This window comes from Aedes albopictus, chromosome 1 (assembly GCF_035046485.1).
Source record: "Aedes albopictus strain Foshan chromosome 1, AalbF5, whole genome shotgun sequence".
Classification (NCBI taxonomy): Eukaryota; Metazoa; Arthropoda; class Insecta; order Diptera; family Culicidae; genus Aedes; species Aedes albopictus.
Genome location: NC_085136.1, coordinates 217,664,361 through 217,685,059, shown reverse-complemented (window position 1 = coordinate 217,685,059; position 20,699 = coordinate 217,664,361). Strand labels below are relative to the sequence as shown.

The window sequence follows — 20,699 nt, the reverse complement described above, 5'->3', positions numbered from 1 at the left end:
AGATGGAAAGGCGGAACCCTGTTGATGGGATGAAGTACACTGCTGTTAAACAGTGGAACCCAGTCAAAGGGATGAAGTACGCCAGGTGAATTATGAGACCCGGTGGTTATGCACGCGGGATGATTCTCTGAAAGCAGCTTGAGACCTGGAGGCGATCCTCAGGATGAATCTCAAGGCTGAAAATCTGGCTCTTTTAGGGATGAAGTATCTATATTAAATTGTACGCTTTGACTAGATATGTCCTTGTTCTTAGGGATGAAGTTCCAATCTAGATATACATCTTATTGGAATCCCAGAATTTTGGATGAAGCTAAATCATGTTTTCATAGGACAATTTAAACTATAGAGAACCCGAAGAGCAGATCGGAGACCAATTCATTGAATGTCTCAGAAAATGTTCTGATACTTTTAGGGATGGCTTCCTTGTGTTTAGTTTTCACAATATACCACTTGGACTTTATTTGTAAAACTGTAAACATGAGGAACCCGAAGTACAGAAGACGAGATCACTTCATGGAACATCTCTATGTGATTTTTTTTACTCTGCAAAAAAAAATATATATTAACTGATCATGTATATGGTTGAAATATTTCCTTTGAATAATTTTAGCTTGAGCTGATTTATCGCATGCTAGTTCAGCAGCATGCAGCAGTATTACTTTTCAAGGCAGAAGACGTATTGAGCGAATTCAAAGGGAAATGCAGTAAGCTCTATTCTATAGAGAAAACAAAATCGGTTACGTGGATAAGCATACATGTGAACCAAAAGAATAACAACACTGCGTAAGTACAAAGCAAATGACGGTAAGACGATTATCATTTATTATTGATTTATAAATTGGAACGTTAACGTGCAAGCTAACGTATAAATGTTGTTTTAGTGTGAAGTTTATAGTGTTTTACATATTCAAAAATAGGACGCATATCACACATATAACCCAGATGTAGGCGAAACTTGAATTCACATACAGTACACAGCACTTGAAAATGCTTGAAATTAAATTGACAACGCTCCATTAACTCTTCAGCATGCGCGCTGTTGTAAAAACATTGTTCAACACATCCCGAGCGCGTAGCAGTTTCATTGCTTGATGGCGCGCGTCCTGGAAGGTTAAATTCTTGTACATAGAAAAGTCGAACATTTCGCATTATAGAAATATGTCACCTTAATGATCAGTTTAAGATAGGGTACAAGTTTTAAATTTACGAAACATCCTAAAATCTGTAACTTGAAAGGATATACTTGAACATCTTGTTCATGCAACATACATAGTTTCACACTTGTCACTAGTCACTAAAATTATTTTGGATATAACCGCCTGCTGACAAGCTGGCTATAGATAAATTGAAAAAAACTATTATCATTCACAAAATTCCCAAAACATACATTTCTATTAGATTAGAAAAATAGTGTGATACATTAGCAACAAAATATTTGAAACAATTATAATTTGAAGGTAAAACCCTAGTTTAAAAAAAGGCATTACAAAAGACAAAATCTCTACTATATTATGATGATTAGAATAAATTTTATATCTAACATATACATTGGCGATTCCCTAACCTCAACTCTACCTGTTCAACGAATGCAAATTCTTGATTTTTCGCAATAAATTGGAGTATAATTTGTAGAGAATGACGAGAATAGCCGTTTCCGCTCATTTTCAATTTGATTCGGATCCTAAGTTCTCCGCAAATGCAACTTTTAGGGTCGTTGAACAGGTAAAAAGTGAGGTTACGAGACGCCACTGAACATATATAAACTTAGCATGTACTTCAATTGGGATCATTAGGAGAATCCGGATTATTTTATCATTGGATTGTCCACCCAAAAATGAGCTCTATCGATTAGGCTATAGAAAATAGCAATATTTTATTTACTAAACAACTCAATTGCAAGGAAATCAACACGTTGGTTGTCTCAAATTTAAATTACATAGGGCCCATATAGCCGAGGCGGTAAACGCACGGGTATTCAGCATGACCATGCTGAGGGTGACGGGTTCGATTTCCGGTCGGTCCAGGATCTTTTCGTAAAGGAAATTTCCTTGACTTCCTTGGACATAGAGTATCTTCGTGCCTGCCACACGATATACACATGCAAAAATTGTCATTGGCAGAGGAAGCTCTCAGTTAATAACTGTGGAAGTGCTCATAGAACACTAAGCTGAGAAGCAGGCTTTGTCCCAGTGAGGACGTTACGCCAAGAAGAGAGAGAGAGATTACATAAGAAACGTATCAAGACTTCAAAATTATTAAAAGAGAAGAAAATATTACAAAAATAAAACCACAAGGAAATTGTTAACATAGACGGCTCAGAAAAACAAGAAACTGGAAGATATAATAGCTGTATTACTAACAAGCTAACATAATGGCTGAGTTGTTTATTACGGTTCCTTCATATCCAAGTCGAATACCCTATTATTTCAGTAATCTTTTCAGATACTTCCCGTTCGTGAAACATCAGTCGGAGGAAGAAACGCACATGTCGCACTACTGGCACTTTGGTTCTGGATGATGGTCGAATTAATTAACTTGTGGACCACACTTCTTCACAACCGGTTGGCCAGGATTCTGGACTGAATGTTCACTGTATATGTATATGGACAATGAAGATCTCATTCAATATTAACAAGTATTAGATATAGAAATATTTTATAGAAGTATAAAAGAATGGAAAGATTGTAGGATCGTAGTAGCCATGAATTGTATCATTGACATTTAGCTGTATCTAATAAAGCATTATTGTTCCAACCACCACCAAGAGAACACTACACTCATTGAAACTATGGTTCCTTTTTTACCATGTTTATGGTTATCTCAAGCATTCTGCACCGACAAATTTCAGCTGATCATACTTTGCGCTCAATTTTACTGCAAGCATGGTAATTTCGTTAGAGCTTGGTAAACAAGGCGGCGCCTTGTTGTTTTGAGACAAATGAAACGTATTTTTCAGTCGCAAGTTTGTTTTTTGAGTTTCGTTTAATGATTGAAGTTTATTGATAAAAAAGGAGGTAAAACTCACAAAATATGTACAGGCAGAATTGTTACAGGTAAGTCTATCGCGTTTATGTGCGCTATATTAGTTCTCGGTTATTTAGAACATTTTTTGCAGGTCAAGACCCGCTAGAACCGAGCCGCTTGATCAGCAGTATCCCGGAGAGTTCCGGCAAGTGTATAGGCCCCAAACAGATGGTCCGTTCTGACCGCTGAAATTAACTGCATTGCACGAGAAGTTGGAATTTCTCCAGAACAGTTCCAAAAAATATTTGCGATTGGTGAGTTACAATAAGGAGATCTGAACCGTAACATTAATTTGAGCGATTCTAGGCGCCGGTGGACTACTGGGGTGTGAGCTGCTGAAAGATTTGACTCTTTTATATCCTTCAAAAGAAGAATATTAAAGATGTTGACAAGTTCAGGGCTTGTGCAGTCTCTCTTGTGTGGTCCAATGACCATCCGTATTTATACTACCTTAGGTAGACATAATGAATCATACCTAGATATTTAGGTACTGTAATGAATAGTATTTCATGTAGGTAGATATACTATGCGCACAACCATTAGGTAGACACTACAGTCCTTTCCCCTTTAGAAAACTTCAAAAAATAACATTCATCACCAAAATAATGATGGCACAAATAAACTGACGGATCCGTCACTTTCAAAGAACATATCTGTTCGTTAACAAAACTACAAAAACAAAAAGACGATTTCGCTATCCCGACATCGGCAACTTTACCAAAAAAATTACAAATAACACAAAAACATATGACAATTCCGCCACAAAAGAACAATTTCGTTCACCACAAAAAATAACATTTCGTTATTACCAAAACAAAAAGACAATTTCGTCAATGCAACATCGGCCAAAAAGAACATTTTGTTCACAACCTAATGGCAATCCTACCATAAAAGAACAATTCCGTTCTCCACAAAAATAACAATTTGTTATTACAACAACCTGAAAACCAAAAGGAAATAATTTCGGAATAACTCAAAAGAAATCACACGTTCCTTGATCCTCGTCGCCACTTTTATATCCTTCAAAAGAAGAATATTAAAGATGTTGACAAGTTCAGGGCTTGTGCAGTCTCTCTTGTGTGGTCCAATGACCATCCGTATTTATACTACCTTAGGTAGACATAATGAATCATACCTAGATATTTAGGTACTGTATCGTGTGGAGTACACGTGTGGAGTTTACAAGTGTACTTTTATTTATGCTCTTCTTCTTGTTTACATGTTGGTGTCGGTTTTATCTATTAGTTGCAGTGCTGCCAAGTTTAGTGAAACACTATAACATATCTCTCTTTTTCTAATACAAAGAGTAACAATGAAAGGAATTCAAACTAACTCAAACAGTAATCTTCAAAACGCTTAGGTAACGACACACTTCTACGAGGTCGGCGGTGATGTTCGTCAAGGGGTTCTGCAACCTCAACTGGCTCACCGGAAACCGATCTCGAAACGTCCAAAGGTTCAGCTGCAGTAGGTGGGTGGTATGCCTTGAGATGTGATGTATTTCGCTTGAACCGCTGTCCGCTCTGGGTCTCCACTGTTGCCATACTTCCCATTTTCTCGACCACAGTTGCAGGAACTGGCAAGAACGTTGGTGTTAGTTTGTTTGCCGGCTGCATGTTCTTCATGAGGACTTCATCCCCCACATTGATGGTTGTTTCCTTCGCTCCTACTTTCTTGTCACGATATTCCTTTGCACGGTACTTGACAGTGGCATCCCTATCTCGCATTTCATCGTCGAACGTGGCTTCATCTTGCACATGGGGAAATAAGTCTCTGAATCGACGCCCAAACATCAATGTTGCAGGTGGGATTCCTGTGACGCTATGTGGCGTCACTGAGTACATGTAAAGGTACTCCTGGAGCGCTTCTTCCAAATTCGTACCCCGTTGCTGACTTATTTTAAGAACTTTCAGCAACGAGCGGTTCTGCCTCTCGACCTCACCATTAGCACATGGCCAGTATGGCGTGGTGTGAGTAAGCTTGATTCCATAATCAACGCAGTAGTCTTTGAGCTCTTGACTTGAGAAATTTTTAGCGTTGTCAGTTGTTAGCACGAAAGGCAAGCCCATTTTTGTGAAAATCTGCCGCAGTACACGAATGACATCTGCAGACAGAGTGCGGTTCATAAACTCAGCAACCACGAACCGGCTGTAAAGATCCACTAGTACGAAAATATACTTGCCATTTGGAAGAGGTCCTAAAAAGTCTGCACTAACATGTACCCAAGGAGCTGACGGTAATTCACGAATTCGTAAGGGCTCCGGCTTGTCTACAGGTCCAACCATCTGACACTCGACACAGCTTCTGCATGCCTCCTCGACATCTGCGTCCAAGCCCGGCCACCACACCGCTGTTCGTAGACGACGCTTCATTTTCTCCTTACCCGGGTGTCCAGAGTGTGACAACCTTACAACTGCTTCACGAAGGTCACCAGGGATGACGATTTTATCTCTCCGCAGCAGAAGGTCTTTCGAAAAGCACAACTCGGATTTGAATGGTGCGTAAGCTTTCAAATCACTCCATTGGTCGTCATTCAGGGCTTTCTTCACCTTTTCGAATTCCGGATCATTCTGCGAACTTCGAATAACCTCGGTCATAGTTATCGCAGACGGTATGTTAACCTCCGCAATCGAATACAACGCATCTTCCGACCGTTTGTCATACGTTTTCGCATCAACCGTTTCGCAGAGCCTGGACAGCGGGTCCGCAATGTTCACTTCCCCAGGGACGTGTTTTATGGAGTATCGATACGATTGCATTCGGAGCACCCATCTCTCTTGCCGCTTGTTTGGACAGGAGGACTCACTGAAGATGTGAATCAACGGTTTGTGGTCGGTGAGAATCGAAAAATCCAAGCCTCTTAGATACATTTCAAATCGTTCGGTTGCCCAAACAATGGCAAGCGCTTCTTTGTCCAGGGTCGAATATTTTTGTTCCGTTTTAGAGAGACTCTTGCTAGCGTAACTAACTGGTCTCGTTTTGGAGTTGCTGGTTTGTAGCAAAACAGCACCGATCCCATTATCACTTGCGTCGGTAACCAGAGTAGTTTTGTACCGGGGATTGTAGAAAGCCAAGTGATTAGGGTTCGCCATGGCCTGCTTCACCTCGTTGAACGATAATTTCGCTTCTCTTGACCAGTGAAATTTGACACCCTTAACTATCATTTTGCGAAGTGGAGCAGTGACGGCCGACAGATTGGGGATAAACTTCCCCACGTAATTCACTAGCCCCAAAAAGCTTCGCATCTCGCTGGCCGTTTCAGGACGACGAAAATTTTGAATGGCACTAACCTTTTCGTTCGTAGGAAGAATTCCGTCTTCCGACAGTTGATGTCCCATGAATTTAACCATCGGTTGGCCAAACTCACACTTCGCCTCGTTGATCGTGAGTCCATTCTCCTTAAGACGATCCAGTACTGCTTTCAAACGTAAGTCGTGCTCCTCCTTAGTCGCTCCATATACCAGCACATCATCAATGAACACTTTTACTCCTTTCAGCCCTTTCAGCACTCTTTCGATGCACCGTTGAAATATCTCTGGTGCGACTTTCATCCCAAACATAAGCCTCTTGTAGCGGTAGTACGCGTCCTGAGTCACGAAGGTAGTGATATCACGTGATTCAGGTGCCAGCTCAATTTGGTGGAATGCCTTTACCAAATCAATTTTGCTGAAGACCTTGCACCCTTCCAGATGAGGCATAATTTCTTCGAATGTGGGCAAAGGGTGCTTTTCTGGAATTATTGCCTTGTTCGCTTTACGCATGTCTATGCAAAGCCGAACAGAACGCCCGCCGTCCTTCGGAGTTACTACAAGAGGAGAAGCCCAACTGATGTTCAACGGCGCCGGCTCGATAATGTCTTGTTCGAGTAGGTCCGCAAGTTTTTCGTCCACTAAAGATTTCAACGGAATCGGCAGACGTCTGCACGACTGCTGAACTGGCGATACACTTTGATCCAGTTTGATTTGAACTTGCACATTTTTCAATTTTCCTATCGGTGGTTCACCATTGTCAACACTGAACACTTGTCCGCGAATTTCAAGTAGTCCGAGTTCGATAGAGGTTGCTCTGCTTAAGAGATTGGCCCCTTTTTCGCTGTCAACAACACAAATCTCGTGGTGCACCGTTTTATCTTGCGTTGCGATGTCCGTTTTTATAACTTTGTGCACTTTCAACTTCCCATCGCCATACACTCGAAGCACTTTTTCTGATTTACATTCCTTGCTCACTACACATCCCTGTTTCTTCAGCCACTTCCACATTCCTCGCGTTATCACATTTACGTGGGCTCCGGAGTCAATAATCCAATCCGTTTTGACGCCTCCGACGAAGCAACTAGTTTTATCCAGGCCCGAACCGTTCGCATACACCTGCTGCACATCGTCGTCCGACTCCGTTCCTCCGCTGGATGAATCCGAAACGCTGTCATGAGTTTCCCTTACTTGCTGGATCTTCTGCTTCCGTGCCGACGTTTTACCTGGCCTCGTCTTCATCTTGGTCTTACACATCTTCTTGAAGTGACCCACGATTTGGCATTTGTCGCATACTTTTGACCTGGCCGGACATCTCTTGTCGTTTGCGAAATGCCCTACGTTTCCACAGCGAAAGCAAACTTCTTCACGGCCCTGCTTCTTCACCAGGCTCAACTGCGCTTCCTCCACTGATTTCTTCATCTGATCGCGATTTCGTTTCACCGTCTCCAGTACTCGACCTTCTTCCGCAATATCTTGAACCGTCATTAATTTCTTCTTCAATATCGCCTCTCTTAGTGCGTCGGACACACAGTTGTCAAATACTTGTTCCGTGATCCTCATCTCTAAAGCGGCACCATAATCGCAGAGACGGCCTTGATCCCGAAGCCGGTGAATGAATTTCTCAACCGGTTCATTCTCCTGTTGTGTCATATTCCGGAACACGCACCTTTCGTACGGAATGTTGTTGAGTGGAGCGAAGTGAGCATCAAGCAAACGAATAGCTTCTGTGAAAACATCCGATCCTGGCGGAGGATCTGCATCATGGCCCTCGATATTGTAGAAAATATCCTGCACTTCTGATCCGGCATAGTGCAGCAGATACGAACGCTTGCGGGAGGGAAGAGCTACACAATTCACGTCCAAACATAGCTGAAGGGATCTTTTCCACTTCGTCCATCGACTCGCAATAGATGCCGAGTCCGTCACATCGAAAGGTGCCAAAGTTGTCTTTTCCATTTTCCGCTGGTTGAGGTTATGCTACTGTATGCAATCGGCGAAAACGATCCCGACGACTTTCAATCCGGAACAGCCGCGCCCGATACGTTTATCCGATCTACTCGTATTTAAACCGATACTTTCCGCATTTAAGCAACTTTTTTTCGAATTTAATCGCGAAATCCCATCTTTAGTCGCCAAAAATGTTGGGATTGAAACACTACACGTGTGGAGTTTACAAGTGTACTTTTATTTATGCTCTTCTTCTTGTTTACATGTTGGTGTCGGTTTTATCTATTAGTTGCAGTGCTGCCAAGTTTAGTGAAACACTATAACAAATAGTATTTCATGTAGGTAGATATACTATGCGCACAACCATTAGGTAGACACTACAGACTCGAGAGACCAGATTTCGATGCTGCAGTGCGAAGTGAAAGCATCAAGACCATTTTGCCGGGAATGGCATCGGCACGGCACGGATTGGGCTACGGCATCCAGAAGCCTAAGGAGAATCCCTTCGGAAGCGAATCCCTTCGGAATAGGAATAGAGGTTCTCTAATGGTAGAGAAATAGTAAATACATTTATATTAGACTTCAGTCTTTTGGAACAGTATTTGGATGCTCTACTTGTTAAAATAGAGGACAAAGTTTACTAAACATGTATATTTCTATGTTAACGTTTTTAAGTTGTACCAACATGCTTGTTTAATTTACTTGTTTTCTATTTTAACATGTAGAACATTTACTATATTTTATTACGGCTTTCAATACCTCGTTCAATACATCGCAGTAAAAAGCGCATTGAACATAGTCAAAATTACTATGATTATAAAATAACCCCGAATCCCTAAGAAAGCAGACCCGATCGTTCAAGATCCGGAAAAAGACCAACCTAAATCTTCGAGCGGAACCTACGGCCAAAGAACTGTGCAGCGAAAACCTAACTTCGATTTTGGAACTTTACCCTTCTACGAAAATTCACCGTTCCGGACGCACACCTGGAACCCCCCAAAAAGTATTTTCTTTCAATAAAAAGAAGAATAAACACGTCTAGTTTCTATCAACGATAATTTTTATTTTCTTTTTAATTTCACTTTCAATTAATTTGGCAGTTTGCCATTCATCCGGTGAGGTGCGGGAGTAACAACTTTTCCCCAGTTGCCGGCGGCAGACATCGCCGAATGGAAGTGATCTGTAAAAGAGGAAATGAACAGCTTTTTAACAATTTAATAACACCCAAGGACTATGGATTGTTAGTCGATTGTGTTAGTTGTTATGAGAATCGATAGCTGTTAGTCCTAGATTAGTCCAAGGATTAGTCGGACCGACGGATGAAAGACTCCGATCGGTCGTAAGAAAGGCTAGCATGCGTGGAAATTAGATCCAACTTACCTTGATTGATAATCGGGGATCCATACCGGGGTTGGCGGGACCGGCGGAAAATGCGAGGGATTGAATATTTTACCTCCTTTTCCCCACCTGCAGAACTGCCGGAAGGGGATCGCCCAACTTGAATTTAATTGGCCAAAGTCTAAAATAAACATCAATCACCTGAGATGGGTTGATTATTTCACAGTGTACACTGAACTTACCTGATTTCATCTTGCTCCGCCAAGATGGTCATCAAGGTCCCGGGACCATTATGGGTTTGCTATGAGCCAATCTTTCGTCGCAAAGATTGTTGCCGCATAGCCCAACAACCCAAGAATGAATCGATTTCATTCACCTGAAATACACAAAAATACATACCAAGATCAGTCTTCGGTATGTTTTATACACATACGTACGTATTACTTACCACAAACACACGAAAAAGGCCAATTTAACACTTTTCACTTCGAAATTATTTACGACTGTACAGCATAAACATAAACATAACGAACAATAGAGATGCTGTGTCAGTCCACTTTGACAGATTCATGACGTTTCGCAAACTGTCACTGTCACTGTTGTGTCAAACAGTTTGCCCGCCGGCGAATCAATCCCGCCAGGGGATTCGGCCGTGCAGATCGAATGTGATCTATGTGTTGTAAATATTTGTAAATAGGGTTGTAAAATTGTTTTTCGTTGCGCAACGTGTAAATAGAGTTGTCTACCCATAATTCGGGATATTTTATAAGATTTTTAAAATGTTGTGTACATATTTATTTTGCATGTTTTAATTTATTTCGTTTTGCGATTTTAAAATGTTTATTTGTGCACGTACGTAAAGTTGATTTTAGCATGTTTCATTATTTATATTTTTAATTTGTTGTTAAGTTTAATTATGATATCGCGCGATAGTAGTTAGTAGTTTTTAATTTGTTGTTGCAATGTTTTTGTAAATATTATTTTGTTGTTTGTTGTACATCCACGAACCGATGGCGGCCGAAGATGACTTGAAAGAGTGAATTGAAAAAAAATGCAAAATCTCTTCGTGCTTTCGCATTTTTTCATCGGGGTGGTGGATAGTGTAACCGTTTGGTTACAAATTGTTGATTTTTGTTTTTAATATGTTGTATGTGTCGGACCCTTCACGTTTCTTGTGTAAAAACAGCAGATATACCACAGTAGTGAAAGGGTCCAGTACCGCTGCAAAAGCATTCGCATGCTACCAATAGTATGACATCGCTGTACGAATGACTGAAGTAAGAATGGCTAGAATGGCGGAATGTGGGAAAATTAGAATTTCAACGGCCATTGCCCAAATTAGGCAGCTATTGCTATCAGGCGTCCGTGTGCTGTAGATGGTTTTTTCTAGTGCAGTGATATTCGGTTTGAGAACCAAGTACCCCCCCCCCCCCCCTTGACGTGGTCAAGTGGATACCCGGGAAGAAACCTGCTCAGGTAATAAATAACATCCTGCACGGTTCTTGAAGAACAATTTTATATTTAACTTCGTCCAATAGGACCTCTTTTGTTGGACCTTTGAATAGGTCTCCGTCCAGCACACGGCTCGGCCCACGGAACCGGGAACGGTTCCCGCGCCTAAACGTAAATGACAGTGGATCCTCTAGGAAGGACCAATAGCTCGGGCCGTAGGCCCTAACCGTAAAGGAGCTTTCCCCTCTCGGCCGTCCAAGGTGGTTAGTCCACGGCCGGCCGATTGCGTCCAAGAGGGAAGACGCCTGCATCCCCCCCCCCCAGCAACGCCCGCTGGTCCGTCGGCCGAGTACCGGCCCACAACACCGCTCGCCCCGCGAGGGGGACGACTCTTCCAGATATGATAGATTTTAAGCCAAAACTGGCCAAAACTTACAAGGATTCTCTTTTTTTCATAATTTCAATGAAATGAAAGAAAATTGACAAAAATCGATCAAAATCACCCATATCTGAAATATCCGATAAAATCGATTATAAATTTTTCATATCCATATCGAATCGAATAAAACCGGTGCACATCTCTAGCCCAAAATGTCAAATTTTCTCGATTTTTTGTAAGTTTTGTTTACAATTGGATTCAAGGTTGGACTTTTTGCATAGCATTCGAACGACGGCTGGTTCTGGTATCCCGGGTATCCCGCCTGGCGAATTGCGTTTCGACTGCCGGATTTTGTTTTGTGGAAGAGCCATTTGGCCTAGGATTCGGCCGATGGATCTATCTTGGCGGTAGTGGAGTGGTCTCGGGAGTAGTGCATCGTTGCCGTTCGCTTTGGAATCATGATAGATGGTTGGGATACGTTCGGTGTTCGGTTTGAGGGAAGATTCCTTGAGAGTACTGTTGTACTCTTCCTGGTGTCTCTGGCCCATTTAACTCGTACACCACTTCCGGAGATTTTGAGCAAGCCCTTGATGTTTTCATTAGCGCCTTCGAAGATAGGTTTTTGGGTAGGTCGGGTTGAAATAATCGGCCTTGAGCCTGATCGAAGGTTTCATGTAAAAGAGCAAGATGTATCACTTAAGGAATGGATACCATGACTTCTTAAACAATTCTTCTTTGTCGCTCTACATTTCTACTGGAACTTGGCCTACCCCTCTTTAACTGTTCTTTGAGCGCTTCCACAGTTTTTAAATGGCTTTCTTTGCCCATCATTGCATGAACTCGTAGGTACATATATTGTGGGGCTAGCACAATGACACTATATCCAGGGAAGACGAGAAAAGTTCCCGACCAGAACAGGAGTCGAACTTGCTGGATCGGCGATCAGAAGCCTTATTCACAAGACTTACTGGAAACTTCATGACTTTTTCAATAGAAATCTAATTATGTACTCTTAGACTATTTCCTTCTATGATTCTTAAGACGCGAGTACACAGGGTCAAATATTGGACCAAACACAGATCAATCCTCAAATATCTGGTATGACTCGATCAAATTTTCATCGGTGCCAAACAGAACTAAAACATTCCTTATTGTTAAACATTTGACCCTGTGTACTTGCACCTTTGGTTTCTATGATTCAAAGCGATTGAAACTGCATTAGGTTTAAAGCCTATTTTTGGACGAGCTTTTCTCAACACGTATCTCATCTTGCGCCCCTCGTTTTTTCTTTACGAAAGCTAACAAAAAAAAATTTTATCTAACAAAACCTGTTACTTTTATTTCTTATTTACCTAAACTTCAAACTTGTACTGTTTAGACACTTTTGACAAGGCAACTTTGTAGAAAAAATATATTAAAATTGATACACTTTCAGCGCTCTCATCATTAAGTAATGACAATTTTCGATAACAATCCTCCGGCTGCTGATTTGACTCTGAGCACCGAATCCTGCGAAAATGGGACTCTCCAAAGGTGTTCGTAACCGGTTTGCTGGTAGCCGCAGTCCCGAATAATTCTGCAGTACTCGTCTGAGGCCTCTTCCGATATGCCTGGTAATCCTTTGTTGGCAGTTTTCCACCCAGTTCTGAAATCTTAACATGAAAGTAAAGCAATGTTACTTGACATGAACCGTGATTGTTTGGCCTCTCTTACCAATATATCTGTCAATGCAACTATGACCACCGTTGTTCCATTCCCAGTACCGATCGGAATCATTGCTCCTAATTTCGGTTTTTGTGCCTCTCTAGACGTCTTTCACTTGGTGTCGTTTGGCCAGTCTGAAAATAAGACAATCAACATAGAAAATGCTTTCTTTCTGTATCTTATTTCAATGAAAACTCACCTGCATTCCCGAGATAGTTCATAGTTGTTGAACTATGGATTCGACAAACAATCTAAATAATAAATTATTGATTTTTTTTCTTTGGATTTGTCTGTTCAAACTTGTTTTGATTTATCAGCTGATGGACCGACGCAAGAGCTGTCAAAATAAATTGCACGGCGTCGCGATTTTAATCAGTATTGGGCGATTTTAGTCATTTTATTCGATTATTCCGGATATTTCGGATTTTTGCCATTTTGATGAGAGAGAAAGCAGATAATCGTTGAAAACCAGACCAAAATTTGAAAAATGGAGAAAATCGGATAAAATCGATTTCAAATCAAATGTAATGAAAACTGTTGCGAATAATGCAAATAATTAAATAAAATTACGTCTTATCGCATGACAATTGAACCAAATCGATTAGTGTCGACCCCCTCGTCGCCCCGCCATCCGGCGAGTTTTCCGGCCGCACAGCTCGACAGGAGTCGCTGTGTCGGCCATCGAACCCACCATCAACTCAGCAGCGGTATGTACCGGTACCACCGAACATAGATTAGGTTACACATTAACAAATTTACACTAAATTATTATTACACAGAACAACACGCATACGCCACAATTAGGGTTTTTAATAAAATGCATAAGAAATGTGAAAGTTCCTGTGTTTAGTTTTTGTTTCGCGAAAAGCCCTTGATTACCCAGTAGCTAGCCGACCCTGGGATCGCCGGAGAGTCTCTTGTGTCTTGAGTCGGCCCGGCACTGTCATATTGACGATTAGTTTCAAGTTTCGCTTCGAAAGTGATTTTAAAACCGCAAATTGCGATTCGCGTCGAAGAAACCGCGCAATATCCCCCGCGAAAGTGAATATTTCGACCCGAAACCACGCGTGTGAATTTGTGAACCAACCATGGTTGAAGAAACGCCGAAAATTGGCAATGGCGGTGGCGTGACAAAGAATGAACAATGCGAAAACGGTGCCCCGAGTGGCTCGTCAGTGGCGTCGCAAACAGTGATCGCGAAAATTAATTACCCCGATTTCGATCCGGACGACGTGGACACTTGGTTCATTTGCCTGGAAGCCGCGTTTAGTGTGAACCAAATAAAACAGGACAGGCAAAAGTTTTACGCAGTGATTGTGGCTCTTGGACCACGTGCAAAATTTGTTCACACCGCCATTGCCAAGTGTAACGAAGCAGTGAACAATGACCGCTATGAAACGCTCAAAGCGGCCATCATGGAACATTTCCGACCATCGGAAATGCAGCGTTTTTCGAGCCTGCTGTCCGGAATGACGCTTGGTGACCGCAAGCCGAGTGTTTTGCTCTCCGAAATGCGACGTCTGGGTGGAGATGGTTGTACGGACACGGTGCTCTCCAACCTGTGGCTCCGTGCTTTGCCCAGTACCGTCCGTTCGATCATCGCTTCGATGCCGTCCGCCCCGCTCGACGAACAGGCGAAAGTCGCCGACAAAATTATGGAGGCCCCTCACAACGAAATTTCGGTGATCAAATCAGCCGAACAATCTACCATCGCAAGCTTGGAGCAGCGCATCGAACAACTTTCCCGCCGACTGGAGGAAGCATTTTCCGGAAATCCCCGAAGCCGAGGACGTTCAGCAAGCCGCAATCGACAACGTTCACCCGGTCGACGCGAACCATCCCGACCGAGGGCCCCTCGCCGCTGGATTTGCTGGTTCCACTACCGCCATGGAGTGCTGGCAAAGAAGTGCGAAAAACAAAAAGGTGAGAATCAAAACATCCCATGCATTTTCTACGACAACAAGATGCACGTGTACACTCGTCCCGAAAAAAACTAAAGGCCGAGCTGTTGCCCGAACCAATAAATAACTCCGAAATAACCAGCCTTGACCTGAACGAACCCCTGAATATCCGAAGAATACACGTCCACGATCAGAAAACCTCCCAGCAGTATCTCATAGACACCGGTGCCGATATTTCTGTTGTTCCCCCGTCTCCGCGCGAACTCCTCCACCCTGAGAAATCAAACCAACTTTTCGCCGCCAACGGGAGCGCAATCCAAACGTATGGTACCAAACGTCTCACTATCGATATTGGCCTTCGTCGTCCCTTCGTTTGGGTTTTCACCATCGCTGATGTCAAGTCGCCGATCATCGGAGCCGATTTTTTGAAGCACTATGATCTGCTGGTGGACCTCAAGCGGAGCAAGCTGATCGACAACCAAACCAGCCTGGAAATCAGCAACATCAAAGCCGTTTCCGAACCAACAATCACCACCTTCGATGTGAACTCGCCTTTTGCCGACATCCTCAAGGAATTTCAGGACATCACCATCCTGAATATGAATCACCGTCCCACGAAAGCCAGCACGGTCCATCAAATTATCACCACAGGGCAACCCGTTTTCTCCCGTCCTCGTCGACTGCCACTCGATAAGCTGAACGAAGCGAAAGCTGAGTTCAGGTTTTTGATGGAGCAAGGTATTTGCCGTCCTTCTAAGAGTTCTTGGGCCAGCCCCCTGCACATGGTCAAGAAGTCCAACGGAAAATGGCGTCCTTGCGGGGATTACAGGAACCTAAACGCCATTACGGTTCCCGACCGGTACCCAATACCGCACATCCAGGATTTTTCGAATATCCTCCACAACAAAAAGGTGTTTTCGTGCATCGATCTCCAGCGGGCCTACCACCAGATCCCCGTTGCACCCGAGGACATTCCGAAAACCGCGATTACCACGCCTTTCGGTTTGTTCGAATTCCAGTACATGACGTTCGGTCTTCGGAACGCCGGACAAACGTTGCAGAGGCATCTCCACGACATTTTGGGCGATCTCGACTTTGTTTTCCCCTACGTCGACGACCTTTGCATCGCATCCGACACCATCGAGCAACACAGGGAGCATCTTCGGCTAGTGTTTGAGCGGCTCAGAGCAAACGGCTTGACCATCAACGCTAGCAAGTGCCAAATTGGTCAATCCCAGGTAGTATTCCTAGCGCACCTCGTCACCCCGGATGGCATTCAACCTACACCAGAAAAGGTCGAAGCCATTCTGAACTTCCCGCAGCCAGTCGTCGCGAAGCAACTGAAGCGATTCCTGGGCACGGTCAACTTTTACCGCCGCTTCATTCCCCACGCAGCGGAGAATCAGCAAATCCTCCAAGCCATGATCCAAGGAAACGTTCGCAACGACAGAACGCCATTGAAGTGGGATGAGCCAACTACAGCCGCCTTCCAGCAATGCAAGCAGGATTTGGCCAACGTTGCTCTTCTCGCTCACCCCTGTGCTGATGCCAAATTAGCACTTGAAGTCGACGCATCGGGTACTGCAATCGGCGCAGTGCTACACCAAATCACCGAGAACGGTCGTCAACCCCTCGCGTACTTCTCTCGTAAGTTGAGCGCCGCCAAGCAAAGCGCTAGCACCTACGATCGGGAGTTGTATGCGATGTACGAAGCCGTGAAGTACTTCAAGGACCACCTCTCCGCTCGTGAGTTCTGCATTTACACGGACCACAAGCCCCTCACCACCGCATTCCGGCAGCGACCCGAACGAGCGAACCCGACGCAGCAACGGCACCTCAGCTTTATCAGCGAATACACGACGGACATTCGGCATGTACCCGGCGAGGCAAACAAGGTCGCCGACATGCTGAGCCGAGTCGAAGCTATCTCCAACACCAAAGAACCGATCGATTTCGAAACAATGGCCAAGCAGCAACGGACTGACCCGGAACTCATCACCTTTCTCAAGAACCCACCAACCAATACATCTTTGGCTCTGAAGGCACTTCAATCACCGTTGTCGACGACGCCAATGTATTGCGACATATCCACAACTGCAATCCGGCCATTTGTCCCGAAGAATTTCCGAACACCGATCATCGAAAAGCTCCATAGCGTTTCTCACCCTGGTGTGCGTGCGACAACTCGTCTCGTTTCCGACCGTTACGTATGGCCATCGATGCGACGTGACTGCAAGACCTTCGTCACTCGTTGCGTCGCCTGCCAGAAGTCGAAGGTGCACCGCCACAACAAAGCGCCCATCGTCCAAATTGCTACTCCAGACGAAAGGTTCGCCCACATCCACATGGACTTAATCGGTCCTCTACCACCATCGAACGGGAACGCGTATTGTCTGACGATGATCGACAAGTTCACGCGTTGGCCGGAGGTGATCCCGATTCCAAACATGACGGCAGTCACAGTTGCACAAGCCTTCGTTAGCAGCTGGATTGCCCGCTTTGGAGTACCAGTCAAGCTGACCACCGATCTTGGAAGGCAGTTCGAATCCGAGCTCTTCCGAGAACTAACCAGGATTTTGGGAATCACTCACCTGAAAACAACACCGTATCATCCCCAAGCCAACGGGCAAATCGAACGGACCCACCGACAACTGAAGGCCGCGATCATGTGCCACAACAACAGCAAGTGGACAGAATCGTTGCCGATTGTACTCCTCGGAATGAGAACCGCCCTCAAGGAAGACCTGCAAGCCTCCGTTGCAGAGGCGACCTACGGAACAACTCTACGACTACCCGGAGAATTTTTCACCGAAACGCCAAGCAAGCAATCATCACCGGACTTCGTCACCGAACTGAAGAAGCAAATGGCCCAGCTTCGGCCCACTCCTACAAGCAACCATGCCAAGCCAACGACCTTCGTACAGAAAGAACTGAGCACCTGCAGCCACGTTTTTGTGAAGATTGGAGCTGTCAAGCCACCTTTAACCCAACCCTACAATGGACCCTTCCGAGTACTCCGTCGGAAGAAGAAAGTTTTCATCGTAGACATCAATGGCAAGAAATCTCCAATATCCATCGACCGTCTGAAAGCAGCCTTCATCGAAGCCGACGAACCACCACCAATCCAAAACCATGATGAACCCGAAGCTCCAGCATATCGAACTCGATCAGGACGTCACGTGAGGATTCCCCGCCGATATTGGAACGATTAAGGGGGGAGTACTGTGGCGATCCTGGCAACACGGAACAATCATCATCATCACCAGTCAGGTAACTCACTCTCTGCCTAAACACATTCTATGTACCACACTCAAACCCGAACTCGGAACCACACACGTAAACACAACCGATCCAAGATCGTTAGGTACACACCAGCACACCACACACTAGTGAAGCCACCGAGCAACCTTCTGTAAATAACTGTACATATGCTTTAGTAATAAACCGACCACAGAAGATAGAACACGCGTTACGCATCTTCTCCCGCTCAAGCGTGACCCCAAAAAGTTATCAGTATCTTTGTATTAATTACTTACCTTGCAAATAAAATCAGGACCTGCTCAAGTGATCCAATTTGTTGATTACTCTGGTTTTGATTCACTTTAATTTTTTATGCTCCCCGGCGCTACCGGAAGGCAACCAAATGGTCCAGCTTATGAGGATCTTCGATATGGCTACGGAGTGCTGGGAAACAGAAGCGGTGATTTGACGGGAAGACGGCGCCGGTAATCCAGTAGAGCGAACCTGGGCTCTTGATTGTTTGTGCTAGGTGGGGGCTCTAGAACCGGATTCGCCCTCGCTGGATGTGACAACTCACGATAAAGAACATCTTTTACAAAGATATCCATCATCTTTGTAACCTTAAATGATAAATAATATAAAGTTAATCAATCGAACGATAATATATTATTCTTTATTATATTTGCTTACGTTTTGATATCAAATGAATCCGATATTCTTGAAAAGTTGCTGCTTTGGATGCTGATCCAACTTGTTGATAATGGGACACGTTCGGTGTAGTACTAGATTTGTAGTAATGAGCTGAATTTTAGTATGGTGAGAAGGTCAATCCTCCGTTTCTGCAATGAAATGGTGCAAAAAGCGTGGGTATTATGATTCCTTGCCCAATAGGACAGATCGGTGAAGTACTAGATTTGTAGTAATGAGCTGAATTTTAGTATGGTGAGAAGGCCAATTCTCCGTTTCTGCAGTGAAATGGTACAAAAAGCGTGGGTATTATGATTCCTTGCCTAATTTGATGCTGTTTGAGCAAAACTTTGGGCAATAGTGCTGTTATTTTCTCCATTTCTTGCAACATAAACAATATAGTTATCCGAAGTTTTGCTCAAACAGCATCAAATTAGCCAAGGAATCATAATACCCACGCTTTTTGCACCATTTCATTGCAGAAACAGAGAATTGACCTTCTCACCATACTAAAATTCAGCTCATTACTACAAATCTAGTACTACACCGAATGCGCCCCATAGGAAGCAATCAGTGAAGTACTAGATTGAAAGTAGTGAGCTGGATTTTTGTATGGTGAGATGATCAGCTCTCCGTTTTTGCAATGAAATGGTGCAAACAGCGTGGGTTATATGATTCCTTGCCTAATTTGATGCTGTTTGAGCAAAAGTTTGGAAAACTGTGTTGTTGAAGTTGCAAGAAATAAATAATACAACAACACATTTACCCAAACTTTTGCTAAAACAGCATCAAATTAGACAAAAAATCATATAACCCAAGCTGTTTGCACCATTTTATTGCAGAATCGGAGAACTGATCATCTCACCATACAAAAATCCAGCTCACTACTTTCAATCTAGTACTTCACTGATTGCTTCCTATTTGATGCTGTTTGAGCAAAACTTTGGATAACTATGTTGTTTATGTTGCGAAAAATGGAGAAAACAACAACACTGTTACCCAAAGTTTTTCTCAAACAGCATCAAATTAGGCAATGAATCATAATACCCACGCTTTTTGCACCATTTCATTGCAGAAACGGAGGATTGACCTTCTCACCATACTAAAATTCAACTCATTACTACAAATCTAGTACTTCATCGATCTGTCCTATTCGTTTGAAGTCAAACACTTTTATTTTTCAGCCAAATATGGGTAATGCTAAGTTACCCATATTTGGGTAAATGGACTTTATTGTTAATATGAGCAAATTTTACTGTTTTTTCTCAGTATATTTTACCCATATTATGGGTTTTGAATGCAAAACCCAAATATGGGTAAATCGATTACCTATTTCTAGGTAAACTGACCTTAGCGTGTACAGCACCGGACAAGACGGCAGCGTTGCTCGCATCATCCGACCAGTAACGGCGTAACAAAGTTAAAAAGTGTTATAAGCGTGAATTTATGTGTTCTTATTTTATCCAACAGAAGTGTTTATATTAATTATGCCAGAAAATAAAAATTCTATGTATTTTATGAACAACAAGTTAGTTTTTTACTACATTTCCTCCTGGTCACATTTCAAATTTTTTTCAGCTCAAAATAAAATATAAATAACAGTCGCTATCCATCATCCATACTTTCAATTTACGAACAAATTGAATTCGAGTTATATAGGATGTGCAGCTGAATTCCAATACGAAAGTTTTACCTGAGCCGGATGACAAGCATACGCTTGTACGTCATCCGGTGCTGAATCGGAGCGTATGATCATCATCCGATCTTCGACTGTTT

The 20,699-nt window shown here is 43.3% G+C and overlaps 1 long non-coding RNA gene across 1 annotated transcript; it reads right to left on the bottom strand.

Moving 5' to 3' along the window:
* Nucleotides 1–11,093: 11,093 nt before the first annotated feature.
* LOC109405101 (uncharacterized) lies at nt 11,094–13,898 on the bottom strand. Its single transcript, XR_002128851.3, has 3 exons — nt 13,295–13,898; nt 13,105–13,229; nt 11,094–13,043 (listed from the first exon to the last, which is right to left on the bottom strand). It is a non-coding gene; the product is annotated as an uncharacterized LOC109405101 (long non-coding RNA).
* Between the last annotated feature and the right edge of the window lie 6,801 nt (nt 13,899–20,699).